At 35.5% G+C, this 16,016-nt stretch overlaps 2 long non-coding RNA genes across 2 annotated transcripts; both read right to left on the bottom strand.

Annotated features, from left to right (window-relative positions):
• Nucleotides 1-229: 229 nt before the first annotated feature.
• Nucleotides 230-680, bottom strand: LOC145800983 (uncharacterized). The gene is made up of 2 exons (XR_014341729.1): nt 543-680; nt 230-433 (listed from the first exon to the last, which is right to left on the bottom strand). It is a non-coding gene; the product is annotated as an uncharacterized LOC145800983 (long non-coding RNA).
• Nucleotides 681-13,689: 13,009 nt separating this feature from the next.
• On the bottom strand, nt 13,690-14,140 carry LOC145801568 (uncharacterized). The gene is made up of 2 exons (XR_014343181.1): nt 14,003-14,140; nt 13,690-13,893 (listed from the first exon to the last, which is right to left on the bottom strand). It is a non-coding gene; the product is annotated as an uncharacterized LOC145801568 (long non-coding RNA).
• Nucleotides 14,141-16,016: the final 1,876 nt, after the last annotated feature.

Here is a 16,016-nt window from a genome sequence, read left to right as displayed (position 1 = left end):
GCACGGAATCCACTCCCATATTGACGAAGTTTTCACTCCAACTTCCATCATGCAACTTGCCTGCATAACATATATATATATATATATACGCGCGCGCGCACACACAAAATTATTTTCCATAAACCTATATATAATGATTAAAATATTATTTTTTCATTAATTTTATTTAATGAAGATAGACAAATGGCTTAAAATCTAAATTAAAAACAAAACAAAACAAAATATTAAGGAATAAATTGATGAAATTAAAAACTCCAAAATTGGGGGGTTTTTTTTTTTAATGTAATTTCCATTTAAATAAATACATATTAATGCTAAACTAACTCGTTTAACCAAGAACGAACGAACGTGTAATTTTAGCTTTCAGCTTTTGAAGATTTGTTTCCTCGGCTTCTTCTTTGTTTATCATACTCATCTTCTAGCTATCAGTTTTCTGCATTTCAGATTTTCAAATCAATAGTCATATACAAAACATGACAACTTCAAATTAAATAACAACAAATGTAATTTCACCAAAAATGATAAGATGTTCTGTTCTATACCGGCGTCGGAAGAAGGCAGGGAATCGGCAACACATTCGAGCTCCCTGAAGCCCAAGACAAAGTTAACGGTGAGATTTCACCCAAAGCTCTGCGGAATGATCTGTCTTCCCCCTTTTTATTCTTTTTTTGTCCTTTCTTTCGGTTTTATTTTTTTTATTTTGATTATTCTATTGCATACAAGCGGAAGGTTTCATCAGTAAGATTCTGAAAGCCTTTCTAATGTATATCTTTACAAAGAGTTCATCTTAAATTTATGACTAAAAAAGGTATGACTGAAAAAGAAAATATTACACCACAATCTTTTCTAATGTCTAATTTTTATTTACATCCCAATCTTTTCTAATACCTAGTTCCTAATATACACAATTTCTATTTACACTTCAATCTTTCTTAACACCTAATTCCTAACATACACAATCATGCCATATATATACCATGAATATTTGGGAAGTTACTATTTTAATAAGCTATTTTAATTTTTGAGTATTTTAATAGGTTAAAATTTTTATATTTGAAAAGATGATTAGATTTTCTTATAATTAGATGTAATGTTTGTGAGAGAAAAAATGAAATGATTATGACTTTGATGTAATATTTTACGTTATTGACTATTTTAACCTATTTTATATTTTAATACTATTTTAACCAAAAAAAACTAAAAACAATTTCTTCCCAAACAACCCCACAATCATGCCATATATACAATAAATTCCCACTGCTCGATCCAACGGCTACGTATAGCAATGGGCGTGCTTTTGGTTTTCTATGCCCAAGTCATGTATGTAGTTGAGATAGGTAGAGCCATGCAGCATGGTTTTATGTTGACTGCATCGACCACATAATTAAGTTGAGATTTTGAGTTGTTAAATGAAATTTTGAAGAGCTATTAAATTTCAATAATTCAAATCATAGAGTTTGTTGAGGATTTTATTTTTGTAAGACACCACGTTGATCGGACATTGATTGCTACTTGATCGGATTTGATTTCTATCAACAATTTATTTTAAAATCATATTTATTGTTAACAAAAATATGATTTGATTGAATAGCTATCGATATCTGATTAGCGTAATTTTTTTGCAGGAATGAAGTATTCAGCAAATTCTGCACATTGAACTGTTCGAATTATTAAAACAAGATCCGTGATGAACTCCACAGATCTAACAGCACACTCCAAACCAATCTCAAAATGGAGAGAAGCTTGACCCTAAATTTAAAAGTTACGTTGCATTAATCTGTCCAAAAACTTCCAAACTCAAAAAAAGAGGGGAAAAAAATCAAAAATATTTTTTGTCTGAAAATCAAGTTGTGCACCGCTGTGACTAATGGTGCTCATGCCCAACTTTTACAATCAGTACAATTGCTCCATTTTTTGGTAATTTTTTTTCTTATTTTTTTGGCATTTTTATATACGATTTTATTAAAAGTATATTCCTATTCTTCAGTTTTCTAATTATTGTAACCTCTCATAATCCTACTTGAGTTAGCTAAATGTAGAGAGTTTTTAGCTCATTGTAATTTTCTTTAAGGGTTAATTTCACTTTTATTCCCTAAAGTTTCACAATATTGTTTATTTTCATTCTTCAACTTTTAATTTATTCTATTCAATCCCTAAACTATTGAATTTGGATCTACTCAACAAAATTGCAACTGATCTACTTATTCACAAAAGGAGATAAACAAGTGAGTAGCAGAAGCATTCAACACATCAACTTTCGTAGGCAAAGTAGTCATTTAAGATTAGTTGTTGAGAAAAAAAAAAAAAGAAAGAAAGAAAGAAAATGCAAGAAAGAGGAAAGAAGGAAGTGGTGAGAACTAGGGGTGGGCACGGGTCGGTTGTGGTCATGGAACCTCTAATCCGTCATCCGTCCCCCAAATTGGTAGATTCGAGAAAATCAATCCGCATCCGTCCGCCAATCCGGTGGATGTGGATTGAGTGTAACGCTCTCAAAATAAACCGCCAGTTGTAACACCCTAAAAATAAACCCATAATTCATACATTCATAAATTTCACTTCAATTTCACATTTTCCCAAATTAATTATTCAACATGATTAGGGTATTAATCCCTCTATTTTCAAATGTTGCCCCCAAGGCCAACCTTCACTCATACTTCATAAACAACCCCAATTTCAAGTCTCTAATATATATTTGACTCAAAACATTGAAAACCCCTCTTTCATAAATTACACAACAAACCCTAACTTTTTTCAAAATTACCCAACAACGCCAACTAATCAAAATGACTAAAATTTATGTTAAAACTCATAGAATAAAGTAGGTATCCCTACCTTAATTTTCGAAGCTCAAAGGAGAAGAGAGGCGAAACTCAAAGTGCTCCAAATCCACAACTTTTCAGATTAAAGGGAAGCCCTCGCGAAGTTCTACCTTTCTTCCAAAGGGACTAGGGTAGAAGACCATTAGAACTAGATGAAACCCTAGAGAGAAGGTATATAGAGAGAGAAAGAGCAACTGGTCTAGGGTTTGTATAAAAGAAGATGATGAAAAAGTGAAATGTAACCCGCTGCTGCCAACTGATATCATTCGAGGCTCGCTCGAACGAAGGAGTGGTCGCTCGAGCAACCAGACACAAAGAAACCTCGCTCGAGCGTAGAAAGCCTCGCTCGAGCCAACAAATCGAAGCTTCAGGTGTGCAACCCAAAAGCATGCTCGAGCGAAGAAAAGCTCGCTCGAGCGAAGAAACCCAAAACATAGACCTTGCTCGCTCAAGCGAAGGAAAGCTCGCTCGAGCGAAGAATTGCAACCTTCAGGTCCAGAACCAGACGCAGACGCAAGCTCGAGCGCAAGACTTCTCGCTCAAGCCACCAGACACATCACCCAACTCTCGCTCGAGCGAAGGAACCCCGGCTCGAGCGAAGGATTTAAAACACAGAGCTCGCTCAAGCGACAAAAGTCTCGCTCGAGCGAAGACACCAAAATCTGAGCAACAACCATTTGTTTCAAAATACTCCCAACTTGATACAAACCTGCCCATCACATCCTAAAATTCAAATATAAGGAATTAAAGGACGGAAATGAAACAAATGCAATAATACTCAACCGCGGAACCTAAGTCCAGAATACTGTACATAAAAGGAAAAACCCGGGATCGCTATATTGAGCAGATTGGCGGTTTGACGAATGGATGCGAATCGGTTTGGCGGTTTAAAATTTTATAAATTTTTAACATAATTCAACTTGTGCACTTCCCAAAAAAAAAATATTACAGTAAATGACTTAAAAAAATATTAGAATCACTGCATGACTCATCCAAAGTAAGAAAGTTTGAAACTTTAGAATATCACAATCACTGCATGCCTCATCCACATACTACAATCACAGCATGTCTCATCCATATAAAGTATTACAATCTGTGGTTCTTAAAATATAAAAACAATTCAAACCACCAAAACCATGAACAGAGCAGTAGTAGAGATTGTATATCTCTGTATTGTTACATCTATATCTGTTTTTGAAAACAAAAACCAACCAGCATATATCATATTTTCTATTTATTATTTTTAGAGAAAAATTTAAAAACCAAAAATATAGATAAATAATACGTTTATTTTTTTCAATTCAAAAAAGATATTCAAGTTGAAAACTTTTTTTCAACAGAATATTTAAACTCTTTTTTAATTGAAAACACAATCAGAATATTTAAACAAACTGAAAACACAAAGTCTTATAAATTACTAGGGGTGCTCGCGGTTTGGCGGTTCGATTGCGGCCAAAAGAATCTCAAATCTGCCATCCGTCCGCCAGATTGGTGGATTGGAGAAAATCAATCCGCAACAGTCCGCTCGTCATCATGCATCCGTCCAAAATGCGGTGGATCGGTTTGGTTTGGTCGGTTTTGGCAGATCGGTATATTCGCTGCTCACCCCTAGTGGGGGACATTAATTATTGAAAAGCGCAACATTTAACGAAATGCGAGCCTCGGAACATCGTAGAAACTTTTTCAAAAATATTTTGAAAGAGAGGGTTTTAAGATCTAAAATCATTTTGGTCAAAATAGTTTTGGTCCAAAATAGGGTGTAAGGTTGGGATTTGACACTCTCCTTACCGAAGAAATCGAACCTTTGCATAGCATAACTTTCATCCTCAAGTAATCAATCAATGGTGCCCAAGTCTGAAGGGCGGTCAAAAATGGGGTGTCTACACTAGTTAAGTGAGATCCAAAACACCCCTATGAGAGGGTGGGGTTACCCTGTCCTAGTTTCATCAAGAACTAGAGTTCACTATTCAAACAAAGCGGTTTCACGCAATCCTGAATTTAGGTTAGTATCTTGTCCTAGTTTGGAACAGTCTCTATGGTTTTCAATATGCAACTAGGCCAAATGGTCAAAAGGGTACCTCGGCAAGACTACCTAATATACCTTTCGCACCTAACACCGAGAAGTGAAAGAAGGATCAAACGGTACAGCGGTAGTCCAGATCCAAGGGTTGTGTTCCCATCATAGCAGAGCCCGTGACCAGTCAGCCTTTTGGCAACCTTTTCAGGCAAGCCTCTGGCAAACTGTCCAGGAATAACAGATGGCAAACACAGTGACTTAAGCGCACCAATGTAAATGCAATGTAAAGAAACATATAAGTGTAAATAAAATTTCATATCATAATGTTCAAGTCAAGTTCTCTAAATCTCTAGCAGAGTCGCCAGAAACTGTAGCTTGACTTTTTCGCACCCCCTTTCGGAAGTTTGAATATAAGCCCTACAGTTCGGACTCCCGTGGTTCTAAATCTAATCTCACAAGTGCAATGTGAAATTGATAAACACCAAAGAGTCCAAATCCGACAAATCTTTTGAAAAATCAATTTTGAATCAAATTGTCAAAAATGGACTGCTTTGCCAGATACAGAGTTGCCACATAAATATTTTATTTTGGAAAATTTAGGAAACCCATGACTCATGCCAAAGGCCACGTGTCCGTCATCACCAAGATTGTCTCGGCTCAAGAACTTAGGTACGAGAGGGGAAGGTCATGAATACTTTGGGCACCCCCGCTCGCCCGATCAAAGATCAGCGTCTACTAATCATGATATGAATTTTATGTACATTATATGCTCTTATTCTGGTTTATTAGGCTAGCATTACTATGTGATGCGCACAAAACAAGTATAGACTAACTTGTAAGAATTAGAGCATCTCGAGTCATGTTTGTTTTGCAAAAATGTTTCGAAATATGTACCATTTGAAAAAATGATCGCATATAAACATTACTCAAATTATTTCAATTCGAGCAATTAGCCTTCATCCACAAGCATTCAAGCAGTTTATCAATTAAGCACTTAGCCTCATGGCAAACATGCTAGATATGACAACATCAACACTCATGCAATATGCTAAAGCGAGTAAAGGCTCACCTAGTACTCCAAGTCAAAAAAGAAATGAGTTAGAAAAAAATGCATGATTCCTGACTTATGCAATATGACTAATGCAACATATGTGATAATGCAACTAATAGGCTCGGCTACTAATATGACATATGAATCAATTAACTTGCATGCGGTCTAAGCACGTATTCAAAGTATTGAAACGACAATGCAGTTAGAATGATGAACCGAGTCTCGGTGCATGCAATACAAATAGAGGCAAACATGAAGTATGCTAATTGAAACATGATGTCCCTAAACTAACTATCATAAGCAGTTAAATAAAATAGAGAAAGACGTGGGGTTGGAAGACATACACATTATTACATTGTGCCCTCACGAAGGAGAGTCCGAATGAATAAACTAAGCTAATTAACTAACTAATTAAAGCTAAAGCTAATTAAGCTAATTATTACAAAACAAATGAAATTAGCTAAACTACTTAACTAATTATTACAACACTTGAATTAATTAACTAGTTAACTAACTAATTAAATAATTACAACACAAGTGCAATTAAAATAAATAATTAAACTAAACAACTAACTACGACGTCTCAGGAAACGAGGAATGTTCATGTACATGCACGGTTTCCACCCGAAAAGACCACTGTTTTGCTTCCGGAGAGCCTCTATTGCACAATAGAACACCAACACTGCTGCTCACTCTGCTCTGCTTACAAACTCATTACTAAACTTTGCATCACTGGCCGGCCGGCCATCAAAAGTGGTCTACCGGCCACCTGCCGACCATGAAAAGTGGTCTGCCGACCACTGCTGCGTAAGTTCATCTTGCTGCAACAGAGGACAAACAGAGCATATACAGGCTATTTTCATGGGTTTGTTTGCACAACTCATCCCTCCTTTTCATGAGCAAATCAAAGGAGTAGCAAGTTCAGTTCACAAACCGTCAATGGATGCAATTTCATTGCATGATGGTTTGTGGAACCAACTGTGCAAGCTCAATAAATGCAATAAAAATGAGACTCTCAAAACCACCTCCCTATCATGAAAGATCAAGGGAAGTGATGACCTTGAAAACTTGAATCATTTCGTCACTAGCAAGTATGAAATGGTCCAAGTTCCATATGTTCAATTAACATCCGATTGAATACAACCAAATTATTATCTTGCTCACCTTTAGTCCCAAGTTTTAGTTACTCATTTTAATTTACCAACCATTCTTTAATTCAATTAAGTCCAATAGTGAATTAAAGTCCTCTAATGGAAAGAGGGCTCAAAACACAAGTTGCTTTGGGTATGAAAGAAGTATCATAAAGTTGGTAATGAACCTTCTAAGGGATCAAACCATTAAGTATGAAACCTCAATTTCATACTTGGGTAAGCAAGTGACTTCAAACCACTTTCAAAGAAAAACAAAAAAGCCAAGAATGGAGGGAGGTTGCAGAAATTATTAGTGCTGAAATGAAGTATGAAAAGCCCAAAATAAGTGCTATCAACTCAAATAAGTGATGTCTAAGACCAAAAACATCAAGCTTATGAGGACTATTACACTAGAAGCATGCAAAACAAAGCTTAAATGCAAACAACAGACCAAAACAGTGCTAAAATAGGTTAAAACAAGTCCTAAAACATGCTAGATTTGAACTAAAAAAGTCTAGATTAAAATGCTAAAACATGGCACCAACTAGGCTAGTAAGCAAGGTACACGGAGGGGAGGCTAACCCCACCAAATTTGGACTTCAAAACATGATTTTGGCCATTGAAAAAGCTTTGAAAATCAATGTTTAAAAGCGTGGAAAAAGATGGTAAAATGGTGGGAAACACAAGGGCAAAGGCCTCCAAAACAAGGTATAAAGAAAGGCTATCAACCCCTCAACCTTTAATGGCCTTAAACCCAAGCTTCAGCCCAAAAAACATAGAGTTTTGACAGCCCAAAACAATGGAAAAACAGTAGGAAAAATAACAGAGAAAACAAGCAAATAGGTAAAGCCTTATACCTTTTGAAGAGAAAAAGCTATTCCAAGCAACAAAACCAAGTAAACACACCATCTAGAGCTCAAACCAAGCTCAAAAGTACCTCAGCTCAAAGGTGAGAAGATTGGTTAAGGGTGTATAGGGAAAGGTTAAGGAATTATAGGCAAAAGCGTAGAGATTTGGTAGAGAGAGAGGAAAATTTTTAAGCTCAAAATTTTCTAACCTTAAAACATAAGAGAGGGACCTCCTATGTATAGAAAATATGAAATTCCCTCAAGGAGATCCAGCCCTACACGTGGGGATAGATGCATGCATCTGTGCAAACAACTGGCACAACTGGCACAACTGGCATAAAATATCTGCAAAATACACTGGTGGCCGGCCGGCCATCACTGGTGGCAGGAAAGCCACATCAGTGGCCAATAGCCCAAAAGTGATGGCCGACAGCCCAAAAGGGGTGGCCGGTAGGCCACCAAAAGCTACAGACTTGAAGAACCAAGGCTTGGTCCAAAAATGAGGCAACAAGGGTGCAGGGTTTGAAAGGCTCAAAGTTGTGGCATTCCGCTGAGGACTTCGAGTACTTGGCAAGCATATAAACTCATTATCAGGTGTGCATGCGAGGACGTCCAAGTCGTAAGGGTCGTAAAAAATGGGGTGTCTACAAAAGTCCACTTAAATTTACAAACTATACTAGAAAATGGTAATCCTCATTAGGCTTGCTGATTTTGAAATACTTGATGGAGACACCCTAAAAAAAAAATGATATCATTAAATATCATGTATTTATATTGTCCATCAACAATGGTACTACATCATGGAAGTTCATTAAACAACTGTTTTTGGATTGCTAGTCATCCATTCTTCAGAGTCTAGAAGAATTGGAGAAACTTTGAATACATGATATAATGAAAGAAATTGACCATGTCAAGCTACAGCGACACAACAGCCCAAATATTTAAAAACAAAATAGAGGATGGAATTTTATTGAGTATATTCCAATCATAAATAAATCATAGTGCAATATGTTTTTTCTCCCCTTTTTCTCTGTGAATGTAATCAATAATCATTTGATTATCCATAATCCCAAAGAGTAGGAAAATAATCTTTAAAGTAACCAATTTGTGATACTTATTGGCCATCAATTCAACCATTAAAACCCTAAAATAGTTGTTGTTGAGAACTTTTAATCTCACATTTTCATAAAATCTTGTAACCTACATATTTTGAAAGTCGAGCCAAAACAAGTGTTTTGCTTCTAGAAACCTTCTTCTATCTTGAAAACCACAACCCTAGAAGCTTTCTGTAATAGGACCAACCAGAATTCCTATTGTATGAAAAAATACTCGAACTTTCCTTTAAGTTGTCCTACTACATCATGTTGAATCTGAAGAAAGAATATAACTCCTCAAAAACTTAGAAGACAAACTCAAACAACCCAATAAATAATCAAAGAAGGTGCTTAAGTTATTAATTTGCAAAACCTTTACTGCACTTTGTTCATGTTTATGCCTTCTATGTGGATCTTGAAGTTGCCTATATTGGTTTATATTGCAAAACTGTATAGTCTCGAAAGAATTTTATGGCGCTGAATAGTATATTTGATGTTGATCAAACTAAAGACTTTAAAGTACTATCCAAACTGAAAGTAAAACTAAAACAACTTTTTTACTATAATAAAAAGGCCAATATGCATTTTGCATCTCCTTGAAAACTTTATTAAATCCAAAAGGACTAGATGTAGCTCGGCTTTTTCGCGCCCCCTTTTGGAAGTTTGAAAGAAGCCCTACAGTTCAGACTCTCGCGGTTCTGAATCTAATCTCACAAGTGCAATGTGAAATTGATAAACACCAAAGAGTCCAAATCTGGCAAATCTTTTGGAAAATCGATTTTGAATCAAATTGTCAAAAATGGACTGCTTTTCCAAATACAGAGTCGCCACCTAAATATTTTATTTTTAGAAAATTTAGGAAACCCATGACTCGTGCCAAAGGCCACGTGTCCGTCGTCACCAAGATTGTCTCGACTTGGGAACTTAGGTACAAGAGAGGAAGATCATGAATTGAGTACCCCCGCTCGCCCGATCAAAGATCGGCCTCTACTAATCATGATATGATTTTTATCAACACTATATGCTCTTATTCCGGTTTATTAGGCTAGCATTTACTAGGTGATGCGCGCATACAAGGTGTAGACTAGTTTGCCCGAATTGAAACAATTCAACTTTATGTTTGTTTTTCGAAAAGGGATTGATTTTTCCACTTGACAAAGTAGGCTTAAAGCTTGTGAATTTGTCACTTAACAAAGTGGGCTTAAACTTACTTTCATTAAATCATTCCAATTCAAGCAACAAGCCTTCATCCACAGGCACTCAAACAGTTTAACAAGTAAGCACTTAGTCTCATGGCAAGCATGCAATCATGGCAATCACTAACACTCATGCAAGTATGCTAAAGCGAGTAAAGACTCACCTAGTACTCCAAGCCAAAATAAACAAAAGAGTTAGAAAAATGCCTGATCTTAACTTTATGCGATATGACTAATGCAACACATGCGATATGCAATTTAAATAGGCTTTTCTACTAAACATGGCATATGAGGCAATTTAAATAGCATGCGGTCTAAGCACGTATTCAAAGAAGTATTGAAACGACATTGCAGTTAGAATGATGAATTGAGCCTTGGTTCATGCAATACAAATGGATGCAAACATGGAGAATGCTAATTGAAACATGATGTCCCTAAACTAACCATCATAAGCAGTTAAATAAAAGGGAGAAAGACGTAGGGTTGAAAGACATACACATTATTAAATTACGCTCTCACGAAGGAGAGTCCGAATGAATAAACTAGCTAACTAATTAAAGCTAAGCTAAAGCTAATTATTATAAACCAAAATGAATAACTAGTTAAACTACTTAACTAATTATTACAACAACAAATGAACTAATTATTTAACTAATTAAAGGATTACAACACAATTACAATTAATAATTAAACTAAGCAATTAACTACTCCGCCTCAGGGAAACGAGGGATGTGCATGCACATGCTCTGATTCCACCTGAAAAGACCACCGTTTTGCTCCCGAATACCTCTGTTTGCACAGTTGAACATTTCCAGAACAACTTTGCTCCACCTTACCAACACTCTGTTAAGTTTTGCATCAGTGGCCAGCCGGCCAAAGATGAAGGTTACCGGCCATGGAGGTGGTCTGCCGGCCATGGAAAGTGGCCTGCCAGCCACTGATGCACAGATTCATCTTGTTGCAACAGAGAACAAATAGAGTACATACAGGGTATTTTCAAGGATTATCTGTACAACTCACCCCTCCTTTTCATGAACAAACCCAATGAGTGGTGAACCTAAGCCACAAACCACCAATCCAAGTAATTTCATGGCATGATGGCTTGTGAACAATGAATGCAATAAAAAAAAAGACACAAACCTCCTCTATTTCATGAGAGATCAAGGGAAGTGGTTGACCTTAGAGACTTGGATCATTTCATTACTAGCAAATATGAAATGGTTCGAGTTCTATGTGTTCAATTAATGTCCGATTGAACACAACAATACACAATCAAATTCTTATCTTTGCACAATTTTAGTTTCATTTTTTAGTTACTCCATTTAATTACCCTTCCATTGTTTAACTAATTACGTCCATTGGTGAGTTAAGTCCTCTAAAAGAGAAGGAAGTGCCAAACAAGGGGTAGTTTAAGGCAAGAGAGAGATGTCATGCTGTTGATAATGAACCCCCAAAAGAGGACTAAACCATTAAGCATGGACCTTAATCTCAAACTTAAACAATCCTAAGGTTGAAACAACCCTCAAAGCAAACAAAGAGTGAAGAAATGAGAGAGGTTGCAGAGATTATGCTTGCTGAAATTAAGTGAGAAAAACGCTAGAATAATGCAATCAACTCAAACAAGTGGTGTCTAAAGGCCTAAAACACCAAGCTTGTGAGGACACTTACAAGAGAAGCATGCAAAACAAGACTCAAATGACTTAACCAACCCAAAACTGAGTTAAAACAGTCCAAATCAGAGGTCAAAATATGCTGGAATTAAGCTATAAATGGCTAGAAAATTAAGCTAACGCATAGCATAAACTAGGCTAGTAAACAAGACACAGCCTCCCCTCCAAATTTGGAGTTCAAAACATGATTTTGGCCACTGAAAAAGTTCTAAAAATCAATGTTTAAAAGCTTGGAAAAAGATAGTTTGAAAGTGGGAAACAAAGGTGGAAAAGGCCTTACAAACAAGGAATAAAGAAGGTTGAGCTACCCTCTAACCTTAAATGGCCTAAAATCACCAATTTCAGCCCACAAAAACAGAGTTTTTTATAGCCCAAAATCAATGAGAAAAGATAGAAAAACAAGTATGCAAAGCAAGGTAAAAGAGCAAGTGTTATACCTCTTGAAGAGAAGAGTAATTCCGAGCAACAAAACCAAGTATGTACACCCTCTAAAGCTCAAACCAAGCTCAAGAACTCCTTAGCTCAAAGATGAGAAGATTTGGTTAAGAGTGTATAGGCAAAGGTTAAGGAATTTGAGGCTAAAGTGTAAAGAAATGCTAGAAATAGAAAGAATTATAGAGAGAGAAAAATTTTTGAGTTCAAAATTTTCTAACCCTAAAACATGAGAGAGGGGCCTCCTATATATAGAAAACATGAAATCTTTACAAGGGGATCTAGCCCTCCACGTGTGGACAGATGCATGCATCTGTGCAAACAGCTGGCACAACTGCCATAAAATATATGCAGAAAACACTAGTGGCCGGCCGGCCATCACTGGTGACCGGCAAGCCACATCAGTGGTCAGTAGCCCAAAAGTGATAGCCGGCAGCCTCAAAGGGTGGCCGGCAGGCCACCAAAAGCTGCAGGCTTGAAGGTCCAAAGCTTGGTCCAGAACAAGGAAACAAAGGTGCAGGGTTTGAAAAGCTCAAAGTTTTGGCATTCCGCTGAGGACTTCGAGCACTTGGCGAGCAAACAGACTCATCATCGGGTGTGCATGCAAGGACGTCCAATTCGTAAGGGCCGTCAAAAATAGAGTGTCTACCCTAGGCACCATAGTTTTCATAGCCCCCTGCATTCTCGTTTTAGCCTAACTTTCCATATGATCATTCCTATTGTTTGTGCAATGGTAAATGCCCAAACAATTATGCATAAGAACATAGACTCAAGTCCAAAAACAACTACTTTCCGCGGATAAGCCAAAGGTTATATTCATGCCTAGCTTGTCTCTCTCAAAATTCTCATTAAAAGTGACCAAAACTCCACAATTGCTTTTTTTTTTTTCATCATATCAAGCAATATCAATATATCTTACTTTTGAGACTTATTATCCATTACATTATATTAATAAATTTATCAAATTTATTAAGAAAACAAGAGAACTGATAAATTTATCAATAAGGCTTAATGAATAATAAATCCCAAAAATAGGACTTGCTAGTAATTTACCCTCTAAAGAACACCGAAATTTGTGGCAAGCAAGGAAGTAGACTGTCAACAACCTAATTACTAAACCTGAGTAACTAATAGCAAATTAAACTTGCTTATTTTTTCGTCCCACTCGATTTATACCTCCAAGCACGTTACATGGCTCTGAATGCACGGAATCCACTCCCATATTGACGAAGTTTTCACTCCAACTTCCATCATGCAACTTGCCTGCATAACATATATATATATATATATACGCGCGCGCGCACACACAAAATTATTTTCCATAAACCTATATATAATGATTAAAATATTATTTTTTCATTAATTTTATTTAATGAAGATAGACAAATGGCTTAAAATCTAAATTAAAAACAAAACAAAACAAAATATTAAGGAATAAATTGATGAAATTAAAAACTCCAAAATTGGGGGGTTTTTTTTTTTAATGTAATTTCCATTTAAATAAATACATATTAATGCTAAACTAACTCGTTTAACCAAGAACGAACGAACGTGTAATTTTAGCTTTCAGCTTTTGAAGATTTGTTTCCTCGGCTTCTTCTTTGTTTATCATACTCATCTTCTAGCTATCAGTTTTCTGCATTTCAGATTTTCAAATCAATAGTCATATACAAAACATGACAACTTCAAATTAAATAACAACAAATGTAATTTCACCAAAAATGATAAGATGTTCTGTTCTATACCGGCGTCGGAAGAAGGCAGGGAATCGGCAACACATTCGAGCTCCCTGAAGCCCAAGACAAAGTTAACGGTGAGATTTCACCCAAAGCTCTGCGGAATGATCTGTCTTCCCCCTTTTTATTCTTTTTTTGTCCTTTCTTTCGGTTTTATTTTTTTTATTTTGATTATTCTATTGCATACAAGCGGAAGGTTTCATCAGTAAGATTCTGAAAGCCTTTCTAATGTATATCTTTACAAAGAGTTCATCTTAAATTTATGACTAAAAAAGGTATGACTGAAAAAGAAAATATTACACCACAATCTTTTCTAATGTCTAATTTTTATTTACATCCCAATCTTTTCTAATACCTAGTTCCTAATATACACAATTTCTATTTACACTTCAATCTTTCTTAACACCTAATTCCTAACATACACAATCATGCCATATATATACCATGAATATTTGGGAAGTTACTATTTTAATAAGCTATTTTAATTTTTGAGTATTTTAATAGGTTAAAATTTTTATATTTGAAAAGATGATTAGATTTTCTTATAATTAGATGTAATGTTTGTGAGAGAAAAAATGAAATGATTATGACTTTGATGTAATATTTTACGTTATTGACTATTTTAACCTATTTTATATTTTAATACTATTTTAACCAAAAAAAACTAAAAACAATTTCTTCCCAAACAACCCCACAATCATGCCATATATACAATAGAAAAATGATGCAAACCACTAATTAGTGGTTGCACTAGGGATGTGGCAGTGGGTCACCCACTGTCACATGTGTTTTGTGTCTTAGTTTTTTGTTTTTATTTTTTTTTTTGGCTTGCCACATCATTAGTGGTGATGTTAGTGGTGATGTTTTAGTGGTCTGTATCATTATTGTATGCAATAAATTCCCACTGCTCGATCCAACGGCTACGTAGAGCAATGGGCGTGCTTTTGGTTTTCTATGCGCAAGTCATGTATGTATTTGAGATAGGTAGAGCCATGCAGCATGGTTTTATGTTGACTGCATCGACCACATAATTAAGTTGAGATTTGGAGTTGTTAAATGAAATTTTGAAGAACTATTAAATTTCAATAATTCAAATCATAGAGTTTGTTGAGTATTTTATTTTTGTAAGACATCATGTTGATCGGACATTGATTGCTACTTGATCGGATTTGATTTCTATCAACAATTTATTTTAAAATCATATTTATTGTTAACAAAAATATGATTTGATTAAGTAGCTATCGATATCTGATTAGCATGATTTTTTTTGCAGGAATGAAGTATTCAGCAAATTCTGCATATTGAACTGTTCGAATTATCGAAACAAGATCCGTGATGGACTCCACAGATCTAGCAGCACACTTCAAACCAATCTCAAAATGGGGAGAAGCTTGACCCTAAATTTAAAAGTTCTGACCAAAAACTTCCAAACTCAAAAAAAGAAGGGAAAAAAATCAAAAATATTTTTTGTCTGAAAATCAAGTTGTGCACCGCTGTGACTAATGGTGCTCATGCCCAACTTTTACAATCAGTACAATTGCTCCATTTTTTGGTAATTTTTTTTCTTATTTTATTTGTATTTTTATATACGATTTTATTAAAAGTATATTTCTATTCATCAGTTTTCTAATTATTGTAACCTCTCAAAATCCTACTTGAGTTAGCTAGATATAGAGAGTTTTTAACTCATTATAATTTTCTTTGCGGGTTAATTTCACTTTTATTCCCTAAAGTTTCACAATATTATTTATTTTCATTCTTCAACTTTTAATTTATTCTATTCAATCCCTAAGCTATTGAATTTGGATCTACTCATCAAAATTGCAACTGATCTATTTATTCACAAAAGCAGATAAACAAGTGAGTAGCAGAAGCATTCAACACATCAACTTTCATAGGCAAAGTAGTCATTTAAGATTAGTTGTTGAAAAAAAAAAAGAAAAGAAAAGAAAAGAAAGAAAATGCAAGAAAGAGGAAAGAAGGAAGTGGTGGGAACTAGGGGTGGGCGCGGGTCGGTTGCGGT

The sequence above is a fragment of the Camellia sinensis genome, chromosome 10, assembly GCF_055761805.1.
Source record: "Camellia sinensis isolate YWXY chromosome 10, ASM5576180v1, whole genome shotgun sequence".
NCBI lineage: Eukaryota > Viridiplantae > Streptophyta > Magnoliopsida > Ericales > Theaceae > Camellia > Camellia sinensis.
Note: the sequence above shows the minus strand (reverse complement) of the source record. Positions and strands in the feature narration are given on the sequence as shown.